We start from the raw sequence: 27,159 nt of genomic DNA on the forward strand, positions 1-27,159 counted from the left end.
TCTTCCAAATTATTTTCTTCCTCTCTTGGAAGCGACAGTGCTTCTTCTTCTTTTCGTTTCTTCCTATAGAGAAGTTTCCTCTATATAATACCCTCTTCCCCTACCCTTAGATTTTTATGTCCCAGGTAGGATCCACTTTTCTGTCTTCTGGAGCCAGAAGCCTCTTGGCTTAGCCCTAAATGTAGTGGTGGTGCTGGTGGATGGGGGATTGCTGAGAGGAAAAATATCCTCAATGAACTGGTAATATCATCACAAACAGCAGAGAGATTTTTCACTTCTTAAAGGGACTTGAAAATACATGAAATTCAGGTCACCTGATTAAAAAACATCAGTATGAATATTCAGTATGCATGGAAGCCTCTGAATATCTTTGAATTGTAAATGAGGGTGTAAACTTTCTCTGGCATCTTCATTCATTCAATTCATATTTATCCAGCACTTCCTTTGTGCTAGGCTCTGTCCAAGGCACTTGGAGATATCTGTAAACAAAACAGAGCTCTATTCTCACACGGCTTACATTCCAGAGGGGGAAGACAAACAATAAATAGGAAACACAATAAGAAAGTTGATAGTATGTTAAAGGAATAAAGAAAATGCAGAGCAGGGTAAGGAGGATATGGCAGAGGGAAAGAGGGCAAGTTTATCTCTCGTTTCCTTTGGTGATGCCTGACTTTGCCATGTCCATAGCAACCTTATTGTCTAAGCCCCAGTGAATAAAATCAAGACAATTAAACCATCTCTCAGGGTCTGAGGATTGTTAAGAAGGAGGTATACACTCACACATATGGCCCTGGCTAAGTTTCCGGGCATCACTGCTAATTTTATTAATCCTTAGCACAGCTGCAGGCTGAGTCAACTGTCATGGATCTCTACCTGTTTGGGATTCAGAGAAGCAGTGTATCTGATTTGGCTATAGAAGTTATTATCCAAGTCTGGGCTTCATTGTAGGGACCTGATTTATAGTAAGAAAAATCATAACAGGAGAGAGTCACAATTCAAGACTCTGTAAGTCAGTAATCATCTACATGCCTGTAAAATAATATTGTTATTATCAGCATCTCTCAGCAGCATCAGCATCCCTTATTAGATGCCCTAGTCAGTGAATAACAAATTTTCTATTATTACCTCTACATTGTCCTTCCAAGATAGAATTAACTTTATGAAAGAAAGAAACAAAGCTTTTTGAAAGCCGTTATTTAGGAGGGAACAAATATCTCTATAATAAAATATTAATTGTTCTAAAAAATAGAAATTGTCTTTAAAAAATAGAAAAATACTGTACATGCCAGAAATAATAAATTCTTTTCTCTCCATTTCTATTTCTGTTTAGTCTAGTGTGATCTGTTTCATAACTCAAGATACTGACCTAGTCATATGATTTTTTTTTTTTTTTTTTGTCTTTTTGCTATTTCTTGGGCCGCTCCTGCGGCATATGGAGATTCCCAGGCTAGGGGTCTAATCGGAGCCGTAGCCACCAGCCTATGCCACAGCCACAGCAACGCGGGATCCAAGCTGCGTCTGCAACCTACACCACAGCTCACGGCAATGCCAGATCGTCAACCCAATGAGCAAGGGCAGGGATCGAACCTGTAACCTCATGGTTCCTAGTCGGATTAGTTAACCACTGCGCCACGACGGGAACTCCGCAGTCATATGATTTTTGTTTTTCTAATTTATCACTGTTGAAGAGCAGAACATCCAGGATTTCTGTTTTGAAGCCTGTCACTCTTCTGGAGTTGCCCAAAGACAGGAGTGTTTACTTAGTCCATTGGGGTTTATCTTGTTTCCTTATTCAGCAACCAAACTGGACATGGGTGGTGGTCCTCTGTTCTCTTGCTTATTGGCTGGTCCTGTGTGGCTTGGTTTGTAAAAGCTTATATGTGAATGTAAGTCTTCATTTCTCTAGGATGAATGTCCAAAGTGAAATTGCTGGGTTGTATGGTAGGTGGTAGGCCTGATTTTAGTTTTAAAAGAAACAGCAAACTATTTTCCAGAGTGGTTGCACTGTTTTACCTTCCCACCAGCAGTGCATCAGTGACACAGTTTTTCTGTCTTTGCCCCAATGTTTGGCCTTGAAACTATTTTTCATTCTTACCCATTCTGACAGGTATGTAGTGATATCACATTACAGTTCTAATTTATATTTTCCTAATGGCTAATGATGTTGAACATTTTTTCATCTGCTCATTGCCAGCTCTATACACTCTTTGGAGAATTATCTGTCTTTTACCCATTTTCTAATTGGCTGTTTGGGGGTTTATACTGTTGAATGTTGAAAGTTCTTTATATGTTCCAGACACAAGTCCTTTGTCAGATGTTATTTGAAAATGTATTTCCAAAAATATCATTTGTCTTTTCATCCTCTTAAAAGAGTCTTCCACAGAACAATTTTTTTTTTATGAGGTCCAATTTGTCAATTTTTTCTTTTACTCACTTTTTATTCAATGTATAATTATTGGATGTCTACAATTTATCAAGATAATGTTCCAGGTGTCCATAGGAAACAAATATGTGACATGGTCCCAATTTCAAGGCATTTTCAATCTAGTTAGGAAGATTGGAAATACACCTGAATAACTATTACATTACGAGTGCTAAATGGCATGGAAGAAGGAGAGAGAAATTTTTTTGGAAAAATCAGATGTCATGTTTTGGCTGACAGGGAAGTGGTCGGTGAAAGCCTCACCATTTCTATGCCAGAGTGCCACACGATGGCATAAAAATGTCTCTTATAAGCTCATTTTTTCCAGGTTAAAATTACAATTTTTAGATTACTAACATATGTTAAATCTTATGTGCAAAGCAATTTCACATACATTGTATCAGTTAATAACAATCTTACAGGCAGTGGAGAGGATTACACCATATTTTACACATAGGGAATCTGAGATTCAGCTAAGTTGCCCAAGGTCACACAAACAGGAACTGGTAAGGTCAGACTGGCACCCCAGTCTTGTGATTAATTCTCTTTTAATTCTACCCAGAATCCTCCTGAGACATGGCCTTTTCCTGCCAGTATAAACTCATCAATCTTCTAGACTGATTCATGTTTTTAAAGAAGACACAATACATTTGCTTGGTGCCCAAAAGTCAATGAGCTCTTCTTGATAAAGGAAGGATCCATTAAAACTCTTACAGTGGTCAAGATCATGCAGAAAATGGAAAAGCAAGCACTGTCTGTGAGTCATAAGGGGCAAAAGAAGGGATGGGTATTGCTGGAATTTGGTAAAATTTTGCTGGATGACAGCTCAGGATGGAGTAATCAAAGAGGAGGCATTTTAGGTTATCTTGTTGTCAGCTCATTGTTACCCAAATTGTCTTCAAATGCCAAATCTTTTATGGGGAACATTAAAAAAAATCATAATAACTCCAGTGGAGAACTAAAGCTGTGCCTATTTCTAACCTAAAGGATGACAAATAGAGAGTTGGGGCTCTTTCTCACTGGTAATGTCTCTGGATTTCAATCTGGACTTGCTTCCTGTTTCATTTGTGACCTTGCCCAAATCATTGAACTATTCTGTATTTATTTGCCCTTCTTTTAAACTGTTTCTAAGGGAAGACGTTAGAACCTTGATTTTGTAGGCATCTATAAAGAGGTGATTTTATATATTAGGTCAGCTTTGCAAACACCTGAATGATGCCTAATAACCTTTGAACCTACCCCATTCTTGTCATGATGCAGCCACTCTCAAGCCACATTGGGAAAGTAATCTTTACACACTCTACATTCCAAACTTTATCCTCCTGGCCTGGAATCCAGCTGTAGAAGTGGAGATCTTCACAATGTCAGGACAGAAATGAACATGAGCATTTTCATGTGTCTTACCATTGACCAGTCATGAACTACCCTCAAATATTTGGATGAGTGTACTCCCACCACTGTGTTCATCTCACTCTCCTTGCAAACAATCAGAATATCCCAGGCAAACAATAAGAATACCCCAAGGCAGACAATCAGAATACCCAAGTCCCAGACAGCTCAAGGGGTAAAGCATAACTGAAGCAGGGCAAATGAGTCTACTTGGGTGGATTAATGTGCATTCCAGGAAAGAAAAGACTTGCCTCATTTTTGGATCCTGACCACTGAGAAGACAAACCTGAAGCTCCAGAGGCCACCATTCAGTAAGTCTGCTGAACAATGAAGCCCATAGAGGAAAGTGGAGAGAAGAGGAGGAGGGAGAGAGAAGGGAAGGGGAAGGGAAGAAGGGGGGGGGTACTGAGATTCCAGTTCTATTGACATCATTGGAGAACCCCTGAATCCATCTGTGCCTGAAGTTAGACCTAGCATTTTCTATTACAAAAGGTAAAACTATGAACATTAGACAATACAGTTGGTTTTATATATGCAGATTCTCTCTAGGTGGGTACTCTGTGAATGCTGATTGTAATGGTTGCCTCCAGGAAGAGAAAATGAGAGGCTGGGAGACAAGGGTGGCGGGGAGTCTTGTTAACCGTGCACCCATTTGCACTTTTAAAATTTCATACCACTGCCTGATGCTAATCAAGCGTAGATAAATACAATTAAAAATGAATGCAAATAAAATAGAAACAAAACACAAACTTCCTTCCACTTTAACCAGTTTGTGGATAATAAAATCACCTTGGAGGGAAACGAGATCTTTAGAGAAGGCAACTCCTTTCAAGTTCCCTTCTTAAAGGTTTTTCTTTTGTTTGTTTGTTTGTTTTCTTTTGGGCTGCTGCGGACAGATCAGCCAATGAGCCGTTCATTTCTAACTGCGCAAATTTACACGGAGAGAATAGCCTCAGTCCTCCTGAGAGAGGATTCCAGAGGTTTTAGGAATCACCCCAGTAGCGTTATCCTTGCGGCGCAACTTCCGTCCTGCGGCGAAAATCGACAATGTACTTTCCGAGTGTTGGGGGCTATGGCAGTTCGTTTTAGAAAGATTTCGGGCTCTGGGCCCCAAAGGATGCAAACGCACAGTGAAACCCTGGCTTGGAGGGGAACCTTTCAACTCCATTTTTGGGGACCTGGCACTCCAGGCAAGAGCCCGAATGCAGTCCTCACTGGCAGCAAACTTTGGGCGTCCTTGTGACAGCGAGGTCTCACTAACCCTGTGGTGCGGCAGCGATGGGAGCTTTGGGACTTTTGGGAGCGCAGTACCCTGGGACAGCAAGCAACCCGAGCCAAGCGCAAAACCAATCAATGTATGTGGAATGAAGGAGCATCGCTAGCGCAGGAAATTCAGGAGAGAACTAAAGGAACCCAGATCAGGGGACACCACGGTGACATTAAATACCCAGACACTGTGAAGTGAGGAAGAGCTGGCTGGGGAGGGAGGGCGCCCACACTCCGCGAGCCAGGCTGGCTCTGGGGATTCGGGTGATCCGTCACTCGGTGATCAGGACGGGTCCAATCGCCCGGGGCTCAGGGGCAGATGACAGGAAAAGCTTTATTTCAAAGCTGGGAATGACCTGAGGTCTCCTCTGGGGATCGCAGAGTCGGTGCCCCAACACCGCACTGCGCCGCAAAGAAAAGCGGAGCAAGGGACTACAGGCAGAGTCCCCAGCCCCGCCTCCCGCTGCGCCCCGCCCCTCTTGCGCGTGCCTCCCGCGCGCCTGAGGAGGGCCTGAGGAGCCCGCTGGGCTGGCACCCTTGGCCCCGGCGCAGGCGCGAGCGCGCGCCCTCCACCGGCAGGGCTCCCAGCACGCGCCCCCGCCCCGCCTCCGCACGCGCCCCCGCCCCAGGCGCCTCTGATTGGCCGTGGGCGCGGCAAGCAGGTGTCAGCAGGGGCTGCGGCCAAGCTGGCCCAGGCTGCTAGCGGCGCGGGCGCCTCCTTCGCAGCAGTTACTGCCGCCGCGCTCCCGCCTCCCGCGCCTGCTCCGGGCTCCCGCTGCGGCTGCGGTTCTGGCGGCCAAATCCCCGCGGCGCTGCAGCTCAGATCTGGCGCGCCGACCGCCCCGCTCCCCTGCCTCGCTGCTCGCAACCTCATAATCCACGCGGCGCGCTGCGGCAGGTTTCCCAGGCGTCCTGAGAAGAGGTGGCCTGAGCCCTGCCGCCATCGATGACCCCAGTCACCGACCTGCTCCAACCCGGCCGCCCTGAGTGAGTACCGTCCCCTCCCCTCCCCTCCTGCAGCTTTGCGCCACTCTCCACCTTACGTTGCCGCAACTTCGGGGGTAGGTGTGTGGAGGTGTCTTTCGTGTCCCTGCACACCCTGTTCGAATCCTCAGGCCAGGGCCCCAGGACACGGCCAGTCCGCCTCTGCGGAGGGGCGTGGAGGGGGGAGTCATCGAACTTGCTAAGGGTTAGTCGCAGAATCGGAACCGCCGCCCCTTTTTCCCGCTGCAGGGGTCGGAGCTCGGCTCTGGGTTTCCTTTGCGGTTTCCGATCCCCAGCGGCCACGTAGCTCTTGGGCTGCGGTTCACCGCGCACCCACTACGTTCCCGGCGCGCCGGCGGGGTGTCTTAAACCAACGGATAAGCGCCCCAAGCAGCCCAGAACCGCGGAGCTGACTCTTTCCCACTCTTGATTTCTGTAAAATGGGGCTAGTGAGGAAGTCGCTCAAGGTCACGACTGGTGCGCAGACTAAGAACCGGAGTCAATACCTTCTGGCCGGGTTCTGGGACTGCTTGGGGAAGAGCGGCTGTTGCCGGGTGTGTGTGTGGGGGGGGGGGTGCTTGCTTAAGCTTCATCCCGGTCTCCTCCCTCCTACTCCATCCTCTCCTACTCCGCCGCATTTGGAGAGGTCGAGAGCCTACAGAGATCCGGAGGTAACCGCGGTGGACCTTCGGTGAGCGCGAAGCGAAGCGCTGCAGCGTCGGGAATCCCCGGCCCTGCAGTATTTGCATCCCCGCCATTCCCCATCACTTAATTTACTAGTGTCTCCGCAGGGTAGGGGAATTTGCTAGGTGCCTGCCTGCTCTTAGATCCGTCCTGTTCTGTTTCCTTTTCCCAAATAAGCCTTGACCCGAGGATAAGAAAGTATCCAGAGACTCAACTGCACACACCAGTTTGGGCCCAGGGACTTCCTAAGAGAAGCAGTACTCTCTGAGGTTGGCTCCCATCTGCTCTTGAAAAATAAGAGTCTCAAGTCTGGCTTCATTTCTGCCTGCTGCCCTACTCCTTAATCTGGATTTGTTTCACACTTTCCCAGGGGACAGTGGAGACCAGTCCCAGAATGAGTAAACGTCGCCAGACGTGATTCCTTTACTTCAGATCCTTTGAGGCAGCTCGCGTGGGGCTATGGGCGGTTCTTAGAGCTTTGAGCTGTAGAGAGGGTTGCCTCTCCTCTTTTGACGTTATCACCGTGTCCTTCCAACTCAGCCTCCCTCACCCCAACTCAGGGATGAGATGGCCACTTCGATAGTTCTGTGATGTCAGACAAACATCTTAGAGCCTCAATTTTTAAATCTATAAAATAGAAGAATCCCGGATTAAATCTATAAAATAGAAGAATCCCGGCTTTTGGTCTTCCCAAGGCGGCTGAGGTTCAGGGGCCTGATAAATGTGAAAGCAGAAGGAAGGTGGTCCAGGAGGATCTGAGTTGTGGGTGGAAATGGGAGGCAATTTAAATAAATTTTTATAGCAGCCTCTGGGACCCCATTCACAGACCTAAAAATCCTTCTTTCCTGACAAATTTAGTCTGATAGGACTTTGAAAATACCACTTTCCATCTGCCCGTGGATGTTCCTTGTCTGGCCATGGGCAGCCCCATCTCTCCTAATTTACCTCCCCCACACATCTGTGGTTTATCTCTGCCAGCTGAAAGCCAGCTGTCTCTATGGGGCTGGGGGCTGTCTCTGTGGAGTCGGGTGTTGTGTCAGGTGGTGGGGCAGTGTGTGTGTATGTGTGTGGTTGTCTCTGTGGAGATGGTATGTATCTCTTTGTGGCAGGATTCTTTTTGTGGTCTAGGTTTCCTGTGTGGAGGAGGAATGGGAATTCTCTGCTTAAGGATCTGTTCACTTTTGAAAAAGTGAAGTCTTAGCCGCCTTTAGCAGTTTCCGCTGACCGTGGTATAGATTGTGTCCTGTGTCCTTCTTCCTTGTCCAGAGGGACAGAAGGAGGGCTCATCTGTGGCGGTGGTCTTTAGAGCAATTGATGCACAGACTGAAATACCTCATAGAGAACTGGGCATGCCCCTCTTTTTGCCTTCCTGGTTATGACTGTGTTTTCACAGCCTTTTGTCTCAAAAGCAGGTTAAGGAAGGTTGACTGACTGGTCAGACTTTGAGGTATAACATCATCCCAGAAAACAGCACAGATCTGAAGTGTACACTCAATGGATTCTTATAGACTGAAAATACTTGTATAACAAGTGCCCAGATTAAGACCTAGAATAGTCCCAGACTCCCAATTAACCCCTACAGGAACTATCCCTCCCATCCCCCACTGAGGGTACCCATCATCCTACTTAGTTTTGTCAGATGTTTTATTTTTTTATTACTAATATGATTTATTTTGGCATTTTAGTTTCAAAGCTAAAATGAAACAGCTTGATCTTTTTCACCCCCTTAATTTTTTTTTAATTTTATGGCCACACCCAGGCATGTCAAAGTTCCTGGGCCCAGGATCGAACTCACACCTCTGCAGCAACCAGAGCTGCTGCAGTGGGTTTTATAACCCATTGCACCATGGTGGGAACCTCTCACCTCCTTTTTAATGTGTGCAAACCAAAAGTAGCAATACCTAAGCCAGTCCAAAAAGCTAGAATAAAGAATTTGGCTTTAAGATCTGGGTAGAATCTGGTCTGGTTGTCCCCAACAATCTGATCATCAGTTCTTGAGTGATGTAACAACACAACCCCAGCTATTACAGTGCTGATGTTGGAGACTGGTTTATTCATTGAGGGTATGTGAATGATGCAAATATGAAATAGTGTGATAATAAAATATGAATGAAGAAAATATATAAGTGAATTTTTCATTTTACATATAAAAATAGAAGTATTTTCAATTGCTCAAATTTAAAAATTGGTGGAGAATCACAGAATTTTGGCTGGGTGAATTATGAATTGTTTGTGCTGTTGCCACATGGTGGCGCCACACTGGCCAGATAACTGAAATACCTGCCATCCTTTCCCAAGCCCTCAGGAATGAATCCCAGGAATAAAATTTAACAGCTCGGTATCTCCAAAAGTGATTCCAAACACTATGGTTTTTCCAGCGTCTGGCAGGCAGCCGCCCCCACTTGCCTGCGACGAAGTCCATGGATAGACTCCTATTTCAGCATTTGAGGAGGGTGGCTTGTGGGTTGGAAGCAGGCCTATATCAGAGCTGAAACACTGTTGCTTTCTCTTTAACAGTATGGAGTTGTGGTGTGTCCTTGGGATTTTTAAAGAGGTAATTGAGAAGCTAGCTTAGATGTGCTATGGTTCTTTTGGTCTCATTTCACCCCAGAATCTATCCAAAGGTATGAGAGGAGTTTGTTTCCTGATCATCGAGCACTGTCAATGGGCAACTCAGAAGAATCAATAGGCCTGGATGTAGCCAGACTGCTGCTGGAAGAAATGCCCTGTGTGCCACAAGAAGGTGGGCGAGTCACAGGGGATGGCAGTGTTGTGTCCCGCTGTGGAGAGGGCTAAGAGGAGCCATGCAGCGCCCTTCTCACATCCATCACCTTTTCACTATCAGGGTGACTGAGATGCTGTTTAGAAGCTTTTATTCATGTGATGGCTGCCACGCCTATGATTGCCAAGAGGGCTGAATGTTTGCCCATGCTGGACACTGTGTATATATATTCATTTAATGTTCAAAATAGGAGGAGGGTGAGTTTCTCATTTTACAGATGAAGAAACTGGGCCTTGACAATTAAGCACTCTTTCTAAGTTTACACACTATGTGAGCCAGAGTGAGCAGAGAGAACCGGTCTCTCAAACAACTTTCCTAGCTGAACTGTACCCTCTGCAGGGTGAGAGGAGTCTTGCATAATTCTTTTGTCCTCCCTGGCACCTAGTACAGCACCTTACATAGCTACTTGCTGAGCAAGAGAGAAATCCAGAAGGATGAGAATTTGGGGTTGAGCCCATGCAACCTGTGACAGTGGGTCTGAGGGTGTGCCCCTCAGAATGCACAGTCTCATTTTGAGTTTAAAATTTTGTGTAAATGGAAATAGACTCAAGACATAGAAAACAAACTTATGGATTCCAAAGGGGGAGAAATGGCTGGGGGGGGGAATAAATTAGGAATTTGGGATGAACGGATACATAGCACTATATATAAAATAGGTAGTAAACAAGAACCTACTATATAGCACAGGAAATTATATTAAATATAGTATAAACACTATATATGGAAAATTATATATGTATAACTGGATCACTTTCCTGTAACACCTGAAACCAATACAACATTGTCAATCAACTATACTTCAGTTAAAAAAAGGTGCTCTCAGAAGAACTTTGTTTATCTGGAAGATTGAAGAGTGGAAGAGAGAAATGCATAGATAGAGGACTAACAATATATGCCTTTTAATAAAATGATATGTAAAAAACTGAAATAAACAGATTATTTAAAAGTTTTTATATAAATTGAGGCCTGTCATTAGTTTTTGTGATTTGCTTTTATCACCCAATATATATTCACCCAATATATGTGTTGATAACATGTTGATAACTCTAGATCGAGTTTATTCATTTTAAGGTAGTCTTTGTTTGATATACCAGAGTTGATTTCCCACTGAAGGACAGAAAGGTGTTTTTACCTTCAGCTATTATAAAAAATACTGCAGGGAATATCCTTGATAGGGTCTTGTAGATAATGTACAAGAATGTGTTACTCCCTGATGTGGAGTAATGGGGTGGTAGGATATGCTTGCATCAACATCTCTGTTACTTCAATTCTGCTAGGTTTTGCAGATGGCCTTCTGAAACCGTTGTGTTACTTCATAACTCCCACCATATTGGAGTTCCTTGTATCCCAATATTTTTGGCTGTGTCTGCCGTTAATCAGATGTTTTAATTTTTATTAATCCCACAAGCATGGAATATATGTCACTGCGTTTACTTTGCATTTCCCTTAGAGGTCTTTAAAGATATATTTTGATTTTCAAGTTTTCTTTTCTATGCATTGCCATTTTTTCTTAGATAAAACTTTTAGATCTTCGAGCTCATCTGAATTTTTTATTTCTGTACTGTGTGAGACAGGGATCTAATTGTTTTCCATATTGAAAACTGGTTACTCCATTATTATGGTAGAAAACTATTTTCTTATTAATTTTGTTGCCATCTCTGTCATATACTGATTCTGGTTATATTTTTGGATCTGTTTCTTAACTCTCTTCTGTTCTAATCTTTTTGTGATTCCTGAGCTAATACCATTTTCATTTAATTATTAAAGCTTCATAATAAATCTTCCCTTCTTAGCCATTTTCTACAAAATTGTCTTGGCTATTCTTTTTTGTTTGTTTGTTTCTGTTGCTTTGTTTTCTTGTGGGGTTTTTTCATTTTTTAAAGTTTGGTTGAAGAGTAATTGATTTACAATGTTGTGATAATTTCTTCTGTACAACAAAATGATTCAGTTATACATATACATACATCCAATCTCTTTCGGATTCTTTTCCCATACAGATATCACAGAATATTGGGTAGAGATCCCTCTGCTCTCCAGCAGGTCACTGTTGGCAAGTTATTCCATGTACCACAACCTGTCTTGGCTATTCTTAACACTTTAGCATTCAACATGAATTTAAGATCTATCCTAAGTATCACTTTCCGTGTTGTCAGAATTTGGTAGAATAGAAAATAAAATATATTTTCTTTTTCTTCAAATATAAGGCTAATCAAAGCTTTTAATTTCCTATTATTTACTGTGAAATTTTGATTCCCATTTTAAGTGGATTTACTTTAAGTGACTCTTCTCTGATACCAAAAGTCCTTGAATAATGGCCAGATGAGTATACTTTTTTAAACACAAATAAGACTTTTTTTTTTAACTCAACAACATATGAACAGCATTAATGTCAATGATTTTTCTTCTGTGTCATTGTTTTTATAATCCATTTCATCAGTGTACCATAATTTATTCAACAAAACCATTCTTTTAAAACATTAAGCACTTTATACATTTTATTGTAACGTCATTTTTGCACACATTTTTATTTTCTCAGGACGAATTACTTTGTCAAAATTTATTTACTTTTCTTAGTTTGTGGTAATATTGCCAAATAACTCTCCAGGAAAGTTTATACATTTAGTTTGCTGTTGGGAGTGTATGAGTGTGCCAAATCCCATGCCTTGCCAGCAATAAATGTAATTATTTATCAACATTATCAGTTTCACAGGCAAAGGGAAAAAAAATCAAAATCTTGTTTTTTGCTCTTCATGGCCCATTTCACCATAGAGTTTTCCATGAGGGTTGTTTCTCTATTACTCTCTGTGAAAGAAACTTGTTTATCGCTCAGTCTTTTAGAGAGAACTATCACAATGTTTATACAGATTATGTTCATCATGTGAAAAGACCGTATTTTATTCATCTGTTGCCTCCATGATGGACTTTTGCAGTTATTACATAGATGTGTGATAAACATCTTTGAAATGTATTTATGCTCATGCAGAAGAAATCGTTGAGGATGTATGCCGAGAAGTAGAACTGAAGGGTCCTATTTTATATGAACTTACAACTTGACAACTTACAAATTGCTCCCTAAGTGGCAGTAATCACCTATACCTCCCTAGTAGTGTATACTATAGTATCTGTCACATTAAGGGAACAGAAATACTGGAGAAGGAAGAACATAAGTGTTAAAGTAAAAAGTATATATGTGTGTATGTTTGTATGTATATAAATATCCTTAAGTTCATTGAGAAAGCTCAGGGGTTTTTAACCTTTTCATTTCAAATCTTGCATCATATAAATGATTAATGCATAAATCATAAACATCATGTAAATATTTACTTGGCTTAGGAGAACCGGTAAGAGTTTAAGTAAAAGGCCAGCGATTTTGTAGTGCCTTTATTCAGGGCAGCCCATAAGAGGAGGTGAGCACTTGAAAATAGAAAAGCACCTCTACCCAGCTCTGCCCTTCTGCCATTGGGCAATTGTTCCTTTTCATCATCTCTTCTTAAAATTTAGAAGACCTTGGTTGGCTTAAGTCCGAGGTAATAATGCACCATAAACACCCTATTGCGAATGAGCTCGTGATCAATTGCTAGTGACAGTAAGACCAGAATAGCAGGAAACCAGCAGAAGGTTATTGGGGAAAAGGCTCAAAGACTGACTTAATTAGGGGCAGGATGGGGGCTTTACTGAGAGAAATGTCACTCACTTCAAACTTAGAGAATCAATTCTGCATTTGTGTAAGGAGAGTGTAAAGAGCTTTATGAAACTGCCTAAATGCTACCTGAAAACTGTTTTCAGTTTTGTATTCAGCTGTATGTTATTTGCCCCCATTACCTTCCCTAGGTAATTTTGAGTTAAATTTTTTATATATTTATATATCATCAGCTGGGGAAAGAAAACCACTCTAAAAGTCCTTTTGTGGCTATGATTTACAGCATAATGCTACTGATGTGACAGATAGGTGATCTGCAGCTGGGATGCACAAATCCATTTCATGGGCTGACAATTTAATCTCACCAAGCAGACACTTTGGAAAAAAACACAAGACACAAGAGAGAAGAAAGGTGGGTGCCTGCAGGACAGAGGTGCCCATGGCTCCAGGATCTAATATGACTCTTTACCAAGGTCCCCAAATAATCTGATACTGACTTATGGCTCACCTGACTGTCATATGGTTCTTCCATTTTGGTATGAAATTAACTACTTCAAAGTATATGCAGGGTCATTTTCTAGGCTTGGAAACTTCAATTATCACTGGGAAAAAGGAAAATAGTCCAAGCCTCTCCTTACATTGTGTTTTTTTTTTTTCCAAAGACAGCCCAGTTTGCATAAGCAGTGCTTCCAGCCCCAAATCTCTTCCTCACCTCCTCTTGAAAGCTGCTGTCTTAAGCATCATTTCACTTTATCTGTGTAGCTCCAGCCTCTGAAAATCTGGCAGGTGCTGTTCTTGTGTTTGTTTCTATAAATGTGGTTTTGTTGTTTTCATTTCTTTGAAAAGCAATGTATTGATCATTAAGGATTTTGATTTACTAGAATGACATGTAATCAGAGTATTGGAGATTCATCTCTTTCTTTTATGGCTAAATTAGAAGAAAGAAATTTTAAATGGCATTTTAATGGAATCCTTGTTTAAAGTCTATTAGAAATTCACCAGGGGTCTTCTAGCTCTACAGTCCCAGGTCCAGTGAATGGCAGGTGCCTCCCCCAGGACTACAGAACTTGCAGAGGTGCTTGACTGCCCATCCCCTGCCCCCACTGTCCTTTCTGCTCCCAGTTCTTTATCCTTCCTCCCACAGCAGCTCCAGGGTACCTGATGAAGCTTGCTCGTCCCACCACCACTACCCCCTTGCTGCCTCAGTTCCCCTCCCCTCAGACTGCTGCTGATGGTGGATGGCACCCTAATGCTGACGTGTCCCCTTTCTCTTCTATGCATGACCCCCAAACAACAAGGAGAAGGAGAAACAAAAAACCAAACACCATTTTTGGCAAATCTTGGAGCCGGTTGGGACTGTTTCCCCAGAAAGTGGAAGAGCTGCCAGAAGAAGCAGGAGCAAGTGGGGTATATGGGGAGAGACACGAGATGTGCTCTGAGTGTTGTCAAGACCACTTGGATGGTGAGGGCTCTTCTGGGGCACAAACCCCAAGTCTCTTCTAAGCCCCAGTGGGACGAGGAAGCCTATAGAGGTGGCTACCACTTCCTACTCCCAACTTTGCGCCTTGCCTCTTTAGCTCTCGGTCCATCTCAACAGTTACAGGTTCTTTTCAGACTTTCCAAAGAACCGAGGCTTTGCTCTCTCTTCTCTATTGCCATTCTTTTTAATTTTATTTAATCTTTGTTGCCATCTGTATGAGTTCCTTCCTTCTACTTTCTTTGGCATTATTCTTTTTCTCATCTCTCACATTTACATGATTAACCCATTACTTACAGCCTTTCTTCTTTCATAGATACGCACTTAGCACAATAAATTTCCCTCAAAGTATTGCATTAGCTGTATTTGTATTCCACCTATTTTGATATGTAATTTTTTTTATTGTTCACATGTAAGTTTTTAACATTTTCATTCTGGTTTCTTCTTTATGACTTATTTGTGAGCTTTGATTTTTTTAATTTCTAGAAACTTTTAGCAATTATTTTTTTCTATTTTAATTCTAGTTGAATATTTTTAATAATTTCTATTTTAATTTTCTATTTTTGGCCACACTCATAGCATATGGATTGAATCCAAGCTGTGGCTGCGACCTATGCCACAGCTGTGGCAACGCCGGATCCTGCACTGGGTGGGGGATCAAACCCGTGCCACCACAGAGACAGTGGCGGATCTCAACCCACCGTGTCACAGCGGGAACTCTTAAATATCTTCTCTCTTAATAGTGATTAGAGAATGTGATCTACATGATTCCATTCTTTGGAATTTGTTGAGACTTATTTTATGGCCTCATACATAGTTTCACAAATGTTCTATATTTCCTTGAAAATAAAGTATTGATTTGCAGGCAGTGATCCATCTAAGTTCCTTAGCTTAAGCTAGTTAATTGTACAGTTCAAATCTTTCACTTTCCTTACTCATATTTTCTGCAGCTTGATTAATCAGTTATTTAGGGAAGAATATATAGAGGTGAATTTTTCAGTTTAATCGTGTGCTTTATAAAGTTTTTGCTTTATACATTATGAAGCAATATGTTATTAGATCCATTCTAGTTTAAGTTTTTTCCTGGTCAATCAAGTGTATGTCATTATGAAGCAACCCTCTTAACCTCTAGTAATGCCCTTGTTTCTAGGTCTGAGAAAGACAATTATCATATGATACCACCTATGTGTGGACTCTAAAAAAATGATACAAATGAACTTATTTACAGAACAGAAACAGACTCACAGACATAGAAAACAAACTTATGGTTACCAAAGGGAAGGGGGAATAGAAGGATAAATTAGAAATTTGGGATTAACAGATACTATCCTATATAAAGTAGATAAACAACAAGGACCTACTATACAGCACATGGAAATATATTCAATATTTTGTAATAAGCTATAATGGAGAAGAATCTAAAAAAGAATATATTTATGTATAACTGAATTGCTTTGCTGTATGCCTGAAATATTGTAAATCACCTTATACTTCAATAAAAAATAAATCATTTAGGAGTTCCCATTGTGGTGCAGTGGAAAGTAATATGAGTAGTATCCTGGGGATGTGGGTTCAATCCCTGGCCTCGCTCAGTGGGTTGGGGATCTGGCATTGCTGTGAGCTGTGGTGTAGGTGGCAGGTGTGGCTTAGATCCCGCCTTGCTGTGGCTGTGGCATAGGCCAGCAGCTGCAGCTTGGATTCGATTCCTAGCCTGGGAACCTCCATGTGCTGTGGGTGCAGCCCTAAACAGCAAAAAAAAAAAAAAAAAAAAAAAAATTAAAAATAGGTCTGGTTTGAATTATACCAATTCATTTTGGTTATACCAATTTTGAGTTATGCCAGTTTTCTTTTGCCTAGTACTTGCCTTTCTTATTTTCTTATCCTTGCACTGTCAACAGTTCTATATATTTTTTTTTCACTTGTGAAACTGTTGTAAAGAGCATAAAGTGTGTTTATTTTTTCCAACCTGTAAGTTTGAATGTGAAAGTTATGTTCATGTACAGTGCTGCTATTATTTTTTTTAAACCACTTTACTTTGCTCTCTTTCATTATCCCACTTTTTATATACTTGGTTACTCTACACAGTTGCCTTTTTTATTTAGATTCTCTCTCAGATTCCACATTACATTTCTCTCCTCTACTTATTCAAAAGCCTTACACTCCATTTCTATTTTCTAATGCTTATTATATGCTAATTTTAGCACACCTATTTATTTACCTTAAGAAAATCCAAATTGATTCAGTCATTTCTGTCCACCTGAGTAATTCAGGGACTTTATACTTAGCTCTGATTACTCCTCTACCCAATTTATATGTGAACATTGTCTGGTGTTTTAGACTTTTAAAACCTCATCTAATTATTATTACTTTTTTCACATGCTATGCAGTTTGTTGGCAGTATTACTCCACTGTCTTCCAATTTCCTCTGTTTCATTTTAAGAATTTAGTTCACAATCTGATTCTTGTTCTTTTGTAATCTGTCTTTTCTTTCTTGCTGATTCTGTGTGTGTTGTTCTGGGTTTCACTACCACGTGTGAAGTAATGGGCTTCTCTTTAATTATCCCCCTCCGGATTCACTGGACTTCATAAATGGGAGAACTGATGTCTCTTCAGTGTTCTGGAAAATTATTTCTTTGAATATTGCTTTCCCCTATTCTCTACTCCTGAAACTCTGACCAGACATGTTGGACCTTCCTCCTATATCTTCTGTGTCTTTCAACCTCTCTTCCATGTTTTACTTCTTTTCTCAGTACTGCATTCTGGGTTATTATTTCAGGTCCATCTACCAATTCACTAATTCTCTTCTCTTACTGTGTCTCTTCTTTTTTATTTTGCGCACTGAGTTTCCATTAACTTTTTCAAATATGTGTGGCAATTTTCATAGTTTCTTGTTCATTAGTTGTACTCTGAAAAACTCTTAATTCCTTAGCCATAACGAGCATACTTAATTGATGTTTTATATAAAATAATATTACCAGGGAGTTCCCGTCGTGGCTCAGTGGTTAACGAATCCAACTAGGAACCATGAGGTTGCGGGTTCGATCCCTGGCCTTGCTCAGTGGGTTAAGGATCCGGCATTGCCGTGAGCTGTGGTGTAGGTCGCAGACACGGCTCGGATCCAGCATTGCCGTGGCTCTGGTGTAGGCTGGTGGCTACAGCTCCAATTAGACCCTTACCCTGGGAACCTCCATATGCCGTGGGTGTGGCCCTAGAAAAGGCAAAAAGACAAAAATAAAATAAAATAAAATATAAAATATAATATAAAATATAAAAAATAAATAAATAAAATAAAATAAGAAACTAGTAACAGGAATCAAGCAATTGGAGAAGACTGGTAAGGCAGTTCTGCGTTCCTTATTAATATAGAATAAAGTGAGAGAACAAACAAGAGGCCAGGTAGAGGGTCAAGCCCTGGAACTAAGACTATCCCCTCATCCTGCAGCCAGACTTTCTACCCATACATATCATAAAGGGCAAGGGATGTTTGTGGGCTTGAGTGATACTGAGCTTTTTAAGACATTCTCATCCTCCTCACTGAGGAACAAAGGGATGCTCTGCTCCCTCGGAGTAAGTTCTGCCCCTACTCAGTGAACATCAGTAGAGGCCCCTCACACCAGGTGATCATCCCAATTCCAGCCTTTTGCTCCCCAATGACCAGATCAAGAGGACACTCAAAACACCTATCTCTCCTGCCCCTGCTCACTCGCTGCCCCACCCCCACTCCACCTGGGGTGGACCAGGACTCATCCCATCGTGCCCTTTATCCCTTTTGTTAATCCCCTGAGCTCCAGGGCCACTTCCCACAGCTCCTAATGACTTTTGCTCCAGGCAGAGGAGCGTCTTAACATCCTAGAGTTCCTTGACCTCCTTTTCTCCATTTTCTGTCCTCCGGTCGACCCCACCACTTACTTCCATAGACAAAGACAAATGTTTTTATTTCCAGTTATGGCCAGACCTTCATAATCTATTTCATGCATCATGTTTTCTGATAACCAACTTCCATCTTCCAGTCATCTCCCTTTCTTACTCCAATGCCAGCAGTCCCTTGATGCTCCCAACTTTTAGTCCATGATCCCTGACACTTAAGGTCCTCTCCTTCTGCCTTTTCTAGCTTACAGCAGCCCTTTGAGGACACCCCCAGTTGGCTTATCCCTCTAACACAACACTTGGCAGAACCACACACTGATTAAACCCTAATCTCTGCCTTTTCCTGCCTGTGTTTAAGCTGCTGAATGTGGCTAGAATAAAACTCACTAACAGCTGACTGCCCGCACATGGCCATGAACTTCAAGTAGATCCTTAATGCTGCCTATATTCCCCTGGTCTCTGTACTTTCCCATTCTCCTCATTGATTGCTTCACATTTGCTCCCATGGCTACAGACACCCGCACCTCCGCCCCATCCTCACTATTGTACGGTGTCCCTGCTTCCAGTCTCACTGAGAAAACTGAGCCATCAGAGGGGAACTTCCATAGTCTCACTCCACCATCTGCCCACCTGCCCCCATCTGTTGCCTATACTCTGCCTTTTGTTTTGTGACTAAAAATGAAATCTGTGCTTGTATCCAAAGCCCATCTCTCACTTCCTGGCCCCGGAGCCCATCTTCCTTGAATATTCACAGATATCACTCCAATGACATCTGTCCTCTGTAACACCAGTTTTCCTCTCTGCCAGATAATTCTCTTGGTTTACAAATGTTAGTTCTCCTTTCTTGGAAAACGCTCCCCTCAACTCACGTCTGCTGCTAGCAATGGCTCCATTTCTCTACTTTCTTATATATAAAAACTACTAAAAATAGTTGGCTAGACTCGCTGTTTGCAAATCCTCTCCTCAAAGTCTCTGTTAAACCCACCCTTGCAGGTTGCCAGCTACGTTTCATCAACTTCACGGGAAATTGTTGAGATGACTACCGACCACCACCTTACTGAGCACAAGGGTCCATTCTCAGTCCTCCTCCTGCCTGACCTTTTAGTACCATTTGACTTGGTCAATTAGTCCCTCCTCCTTGATACACATTCTTCACCATCCCTGGAGGATAAACTCTTGATTTTCCTTCTAACTTCTTGGTTGTTCCTTCTCCTCTCTCTAGTTGGTTCTTTGTCTTTTGCTTGACCTCTTGATGTAGGAGCACCCACAGCTGAATCTTTTCTCTGCTTTACCTTTTTATTTATATCCCCTAACCACAGACTTTGCCTTACTTCATGGTTTTAAATACCACCTATGCCCGTGATCCCCAAACCTGTATCTCTAGGCTGGACCTCTCTCCCAAACTCCTTGAACAAACTCCTTGGTATTTTCTGGATATGCAATAATCATTTTCAAATCAAATTTTTGAAAACCGAACCCCTGATCTTCTCCCAAACCTGTTGCACCTGCATTTTTCTCATTTTAGTTGCTTTGGTTCCAATCAATATAAAAATCATTAATGCCTTATTTTACTTCTTTTTTCCATACTAATCTTTGAAATCTGTTATGTATTTTTCCAACATGGCACATCTCAATTTGGATGCTAAATTTTCACCAGAATTAATTGATTTATATTTAGATTTAATGAGCTAAAACAATTAAAACTACATCTGCAGACCCAAGTTGTTATAAATGTATTTAGACATTTTCCAATTGCTCACATGAATATCATTTAATGGGAAAAGGCATAGCATCTAGCACTCTGTTGGTCAGAAGTCAGGAATTTTGTTTGGAAGTCTCTTGTTTCTGTAAAACTGGGGTGGGAGAAATGTTAGAAGTTAGAAAGGGTAAGCAGATCTCCATGAATGGTCACTTACTGTTCCTTCTTCTACACCCTGCACCCTCCCACCTTGCGTACTTTCTCTGTATCATGACTGCATAGCTTTTGCATATTTGTTTTTGGATATAGTTTCAGCCTCATTCTTGTATAGGAAGGAATCCTGAATTACAACTCAAAACACAGCTGACCACCCAACATTAATTTTCTTCAAGTGATTCTTCCCCAGATTCATGGAAGAGCTCCATTAATTATCTTTCCAGTAGAAACAAAAGTTTTACAGTGTTCTTACTGTTACAAATGTGAGACATCTGCTTAATTGCCAGAGACACAAAGACTGGATCTTGCGCTTCTCCATTTTCAGACTCGTTATTCTGAAGGGGTCTCAGAAATAAGTTTTTTGGACTTGGAAGGACCTGCGCACAGAAGCTAATACTTAGATAAACGTGATAAAAGTGAAGAATTGTAAGAAAATACCATCAATCTGTGGCATGGGGAGTTTGCAGTATATAGCACTCATTTCTCAGGTAGGGACTTAATTGAAAATCTTCTAGTTAGCACAAAACTGTTTTTATTTTTGAAAGGCTATAAAACTGTTTGGGGGAGTTTGGGAGAATGCAGGTTTGATCCCTGGCCTTGCTCAGTGGGTTAAGGATCCGGTTTTGTCGTGATCTGTGGTGTAGGTCGAAGGCGCTGCTCAGATCCCGAGTTTCTATGGCTGTGGTGTAGGCCAGCAGTTACAGCTCCAATTTGACCCCTAGCCTGGGATCCTTTGTATGCTGCAGATGCAGCCCTAAAAAGAAAAAACAATAACAACATCAAAAACTGTTTGGGGTTCAGTGTGGAAGTAAAGACTTAATTTTAATATAAGTAGTGCCCCTAATGAGCCCGTGCAAATAAGACTATTCAGCAGTAGGTGTGTTGTTATCTGCACAAATTTTACCCTTTCAGGTGGCTTTACTATTCAGATGTTGTCCTTCAACTAGATGCCTGAAAGTATGTCTTGGGGGCCTTAATATTCTTAACTTTAACCCTAGTCATTTTATTTCTGGAAATTCAGCCTAAGAGGAAAGAAAGAATCATTGATGTGGAAAACTCTTTATGCACAAGGATATTTATCATAGTTCTCTGTAAGAGAGTCCAAAATTGGAATCATCTCAGAGGTACAGTACTAGAAGCAGGTCAGTATATCCACCTGATACAAAGTCATGTAACTCTTAGGAGTGATGCTTGAAAGTGATCGTGCTAACATGAAACAATGCTGGAGATAGAACTTAGTGAAAAAAAAGATGCATACTTCAGTGTAAGATAGGACAAAAATAACAACAGTCCCTACAAAGAGTGGGGGAAATGAGACTTAAATGAACCAGTGCATGAGCCCTAGCTGTATTCGATTGATGGTGTCAGGTGATTCATTTTCTTTTATGGTATTATCATATCTTGCAAATTTTCATAAATGGGAATTTTGAAGTACTGAAAACTACACAAAAATTCTAAAGGAAGAACTCAAAAGGGTGAGGGGGTGAGCTGTTAGAGGTTTGTCCAGATGAGCACCTGGAAGGTTGGTTCCCCTTTGATAACGTCTGTATAAGTGAGGCTCCAGAAGAGAGGAAGCAAAGAGATGGTACCCAGATGAGGGTACACATTGTAAGGGGGTAGTCTCCCACCCCTATCTGAGATTGAGAGCAGGGTCACCTTATTATTTCTATGTTCTCCATTGTCTGTCATGGCTCTGGGTCCACCTGAGCACCAAGCAGTGTTTGCTGACTTGTGAATCAGTGGGCAGAGATTATAGCAAATCCCATCAGCCACATTACAGAATACCTACATCTTGCTTTTAGAGTGTTACCTTTGGATTTTGAGGAAAAAAAAAAGTGAAGACAATTTGTTTTCCATTTCTAGCCCATTTGAATTAAATATCCACAGGCATTACTACTCATTGCTATATGACCTTCCTTGCCTTCTGTAAATCTTTTCGAATGCTGAACCACTTTATTTAAAATAAAGCTGCAGCTATTTTGGTAAGCTTCTGCTTTAGAGTTCTATAACCCTGCCTAAAGACTTTTGCAGTACACCTTTAATTATCTTTGAAGTAGCCAACTTTAATTAAAGTATGTGTTTCTGAACCTCCTGCTAACAGAAGATGTATTACTGAAGTGTAGCTGGCTTGGTGAAACCCACCGTGGAGCAGGTGATGTTAAAGATCATTAAACAATTTCCCTCCTGCCATGGTACTGAATTGGAGATTCCTTCCTTTTCTTTTCTTTTCTTTTTTTTTTTTTTTTCCTTTTGTCTTTTTATGGCTGCACCAGAGGTACATGGAGGTTCCCAGGCTAGGGATCGAATTGAAGCTATAGCTGCCAGCCTTTGTCACAGCCACAGCAACGCAGGATCTGAGCTGTGTCTGCAACCTACACCACAGCTCAGAGCAACACCAGATCCTTAACTCACTGAGTAAGGCCAGGGATTGAACCTGCATCCTCATGGTTGCTAGTTGGGTTCGTTAACCATTGAGCCACAACAGGAACTCCTTTTTTTTGTTTTTTTTTTTTTTTTTTGCCTGGAGCAAGTTTGCTGTCCTCTTTTTTATTTATCCATAGGACATTATCTAGGATCAAATCTTTTAATATTATTGCTTATATATCTTTGACTATAACCACAGTTTGAAAGGCCTACCTGAGCACAACGTTTTATTGTAAGCTTTTCCATTTGAAACTCTTTTCCTTTTGAAAAATGTACACTGCAGTGCAGTTCAAACATTTATTTCAACTTTCACTATATTGAGGCTTCAAAAAAAAGAAAGAAACCTATTTATTTCGCTCAGGCCTTGGGTCATTGCGGAAACCACGGCGTTCAAAAAGATCAGATCAGAAAGATGTTTTGAAGATTATTTGGTCCAGAGGTAGAAAACTGATGGATCAAAAGTCATCAGTAGGTCATCCCACCAGCTCACCAGGTAATGCAGTACATCGGCAAGATGAGTGAATACACAGATGTAAGTCCAAGGCCAAACTTTGCTATGAAGTGAGTTTCTTAGCTGGTCACAGCAGGCTGGGGGGAACCTTGACAGTGAATCAAGTATTCACTTGATGATGTCAGTGATGGGTAAAGGTCCAGGCAGGAGCATTACAGGCAGAGATGCAAAGTTTATACGTGTCTATTCCAGAGAGAACTCACTTCTCCAACTACTCTGCCACCAGGTGGTTGACTGGTTTCCCCCAGGAGGGGCTCAGCACTTGTCTCTGCTGTTGGGAAGAAGGGTCTTCAGCAGCGGACACAGATTAAGCCTGCAAAGGGACATCCATGAGTCTGGACCTATGTGTCGTCCTGTGGTTGGCCCCTCCTGCCATGTACAAGGGCTCACTGAATAAGCTCTGGGGGAGAGGCTGCCTGACCTCCCAAACTGTCATCTTGTCCACTGGATTATAGAGAGCTTCCTCATAGATAGTCAAACGTTATCACACTCCGCTCCTCTGAGAGGTCCATCACCCACACAGCTCTTCCTCAGACCTCCTTGTCGCTGCTCTCCCAATCCTCTTCTTACCCATCCTGACATTCTCTTGGCTACTGTCCATGAATTGATGTCAGATCCATTCTTCCAGACATCTCTCAGTTCAGACAGTGTGGGAGATCAATACACTGCTTGAGATCCTGCCTGCCAGCAGGATGACCCCTCACTATTATCCTTCAGAGCAACCCAAGAGTGGGGCTGGAATGTCCACTTCCAGTTGGGGTCGGTGATATCTTATAGAATCATCCACAAATCTGGCCTGATGTTTTTCCTTTTGTGTTGGTTGATCATCAGGAACTTCCTATGAGGACATAGGTGTGGACTGAGAAGGAGACAGTGCAGCAGACATGAGAGACAAGGGAGTTGGAGTCACCTGCCCATGCAACTCAAGCCTTCTGGAACTGCCTGGGTCTAATTTCTTATATACTATAATTCTTATATACTATTATATACTAATTTCTTATATTTCACTTGACAGTGGGTGCCTACTATACACACCAAGCCTAACAAGAGGCTCAATGCTAGCTTCTTCTGGTCACATGTCACTTGATGTCTCATAGTTAGGCATCTAGTACCAGGGCCTGGTAGCAAGCATGAGCTCTTTCTCAAAAGGAGAATAGTTATCTGTAGAGGGGGTGTTGTTCTGCTCTCACACCCTTAAAAGCCTTTGTGGTGCTTGTCTTAGAACTTCCCAGAGGTCCAGTATGTCTTCTCCATTTGCTGCGGACACTTTGTGGTCATTGGCTCTGCTGGGTCCTGCATAAATCAAGGGACAGGGCAGCTGGCTCTGTCACCTGGACTTGTGACAGAACCTTCTCATGCTCCAGACCCCACTCTAAAGTGGATGCTTACGGTTTACTTAGTAAATGGCTGAGAGCAGGCAGCATACTTGTGTGTTTCCACGTGTCATCTCTAAAATCCAAAAAACCCCACCAAGCTTTACACCTGTTTTTACTGAAAGGCTAAACAATAATTGAAGTAATAACAGTAAAACAGTAATACAATAACCATTAGTCAGTCTAGGAGAATCCATCAGAGAAACAACAGACTAAACTTGGCACCTGGGACTGAGGCTGCCCCCTGGAGAGGCAGTGCTTAACCCATCTCATTCCAGAACCTAGAGGAGGTGCTGTTGGGCTGATAGGAGCCAGAAATAGTGGTAGCTGGTTTATTTGTTTATTTATTTATTTTATTTATTTATTTTAGGGCTGTACCTGCAGTACATGGAAGTTCCCAGGCTGTTCCACAGCCACAGCAACACAGGATCCGAGCCACACCTGCAACCTACACCACAGCTTGCAGCAACAACAGATCCTTAACCCACTGAATGAGGCCAGGGACTGAACCCACATCCTCATGGATACTAATTTGGTTCTTAACCTGCGAGCCACAGTGGGAATTCCTGGGAGCTGGTTTAGAATTTGACTTTTTATCACAGATTTGAAAAGTACCCCTCATTTGGGAGTTTACTATTTCCATACATTTCATTTCCTCTCCTTTGATGTTATCTATATTTCTGTGTCTTCCTTTAGTTTACTGAGGCTATAACTGGGGCTGTTTTCTATTACGGTGTGGACAATATCTCTGTGTTTAAAAATCATGTATTGAGTTTTAGACACTTGGTAGGCATTTTGGATGATCTTATTTGACACAGAGTAGTTGGCACTTAGTAACAGCACTTGTGGCAGGACTCGGTAAAAATTGGCAAGAGTTCTTTTTGATAGGCTGCTCTCAGATCAGTCAACAAATAAAAGCTACCAGGGTGCTGAGTGAGCCACTCAGCTGAGCATGCCACTCATGCAAAAGGACAAAGACCGGTTCTTCCTTTAGATAGTTAGAGACCATTCCCCATGGCAGAGCCCAGCCTAGAAGGATGTGTACTGGTCACCCATTCTCTCACTGCCAAGAGTAGTAAAGCCTGCCTCTCCTGCCAGACCCATCTTGAGAAGGAGGGAGTGGCCCATTGGGAGTTGAACTTTGACCTGCCTGCACATTTTCCAGGAGGAAAGAGTTTAATCAGAGTTTAAATAGGTAGCTTTGCATCATTTTTTCCTGCTTTCTTCTCACTTCAAGCCCCCACCTAGACCACTGCTGTGGCTTCCAGGTGCCTGCCTCTGTCCCTGTTCATCTCCATCCCAGCTTCCCACTGCTACCTGAATGACCCCAGGAAAGCACAAACACTGTACCTTGGGCTGCTCACCTATGTAGGACCTTGCAGTGGCTTTCAGGGCCAAGCTCTTTAACATGGCTTCACAGACTCCCTCTTCCACCCTGCAGCAGATGTACTGAGTGACATGCATATCGCTAAGGGAAGCCTCTGCCTCTGCTCCTCCCTTGGCCTGGATAACTGCCCCTCCTGAGGGCCCTGGCCCAGGCATCACCAACTCCTGGGTGCCTCCCCGTCTTGGGCTCCTGCCCTCCTCCTTGGCCCTGACCCAGGAGCAATGACTCTGGCCCATTCCTCTGGTAGCCTTTACTACTCTGTGCCTGACTGTCTCTTATCACCAGCTGTCCCAGCCTCTACTCAGTGAAAGTGCGAACAAACAGTACTCACCCTGGGTCAAGACATTAAGTCTCAATGTTCCTGATGAGAGGAACCCTCTGAGGTTTGCATACTAAAAACCCAGGCTCGGAGTTCCTGCTGCGGCTCAGCAGGTTACGAACCCAACTAGTATGCGGGTTTGACTCCTGGCCTCGTTCAGTGGGTTAAGGATCTGGAGTTGCTGTGAGCTATGGTATAGGTTGCAGATGTAGCTCAGATTCCGAGCTGTGGCTGTAGCGTAGGCCAGCAGCTGCAGCTCCAACCTGACCCTCAGCCTGGGAACTTCCATTTGCCTCAGGTGTGGCCCTAAAAAGCAAAGCAAAGCGGGGGAAAAAAAAAAAAAACCCACAAAACCTAGGCTCTGCAGCTGTTATTTGCTTACACTGTAATTGTGCTGTTTACATATAAATTGATACTTGTCGGTAAGTACCTAATAATTTGATCTCTTTGGAAAGTAAATATTCTCCTTTCTCATCTACTATTAGTTGTCTTAATCTCTTTGTTTTGCAAACAAATGGGACAGTAAATTTTAGCCTACCATGTTCAAGCACAAATTTGGAATTGATGCAGTCTGAATTAGTGAAGTTTCAATCTTTATTTTTTCATAGTCTTATGTGGTCAAGTTCCAAAGGCGGCCAGCTGCCAACTCTTATCTTGACACATTTTTATTACAGTAAGAAGAAATGTACCAGACTTTTATATAATAGAGGGAGCAAAGA

At 42.4% G+C, this 27,159-nt stretch overlaps 1 protein-coding gene across 1 annotated transcript in view; it reads left to right on the plus strand.

Moving 5' to 3' along the window:
* The window catches only part of MYRIP (myosin VIIA and Rab interacting protein), a 209,170-nt gene continuing 187,692 nt past the window's right edge, over window positions 5,682-27,159 (plus strand). The window contains exon 1 of the mRNA XM_021068254.1: window positions 5,682-6,064. The gene's annotated coding sequence lies outside the window, so the exon portion shown is untranslated. The remainder of the gene's footprint in view (window positions 6,065-27,159) is intronic.

The sequence above is a fragment of the Sus scrofa genome, chromosome 13, assembly GCF_000003025.6.
Source record: "Sus scrofa isolate TJ Tabasco breed Duroc chromosome 13, Sscrofa11.1, whole genome shotgun sequence".
Lineage (NCBI taxonomy): Eukaryota > Metazoa > Chordata > Mammalia > Artiodactyla > Suidae > Sus > Sus scrofa.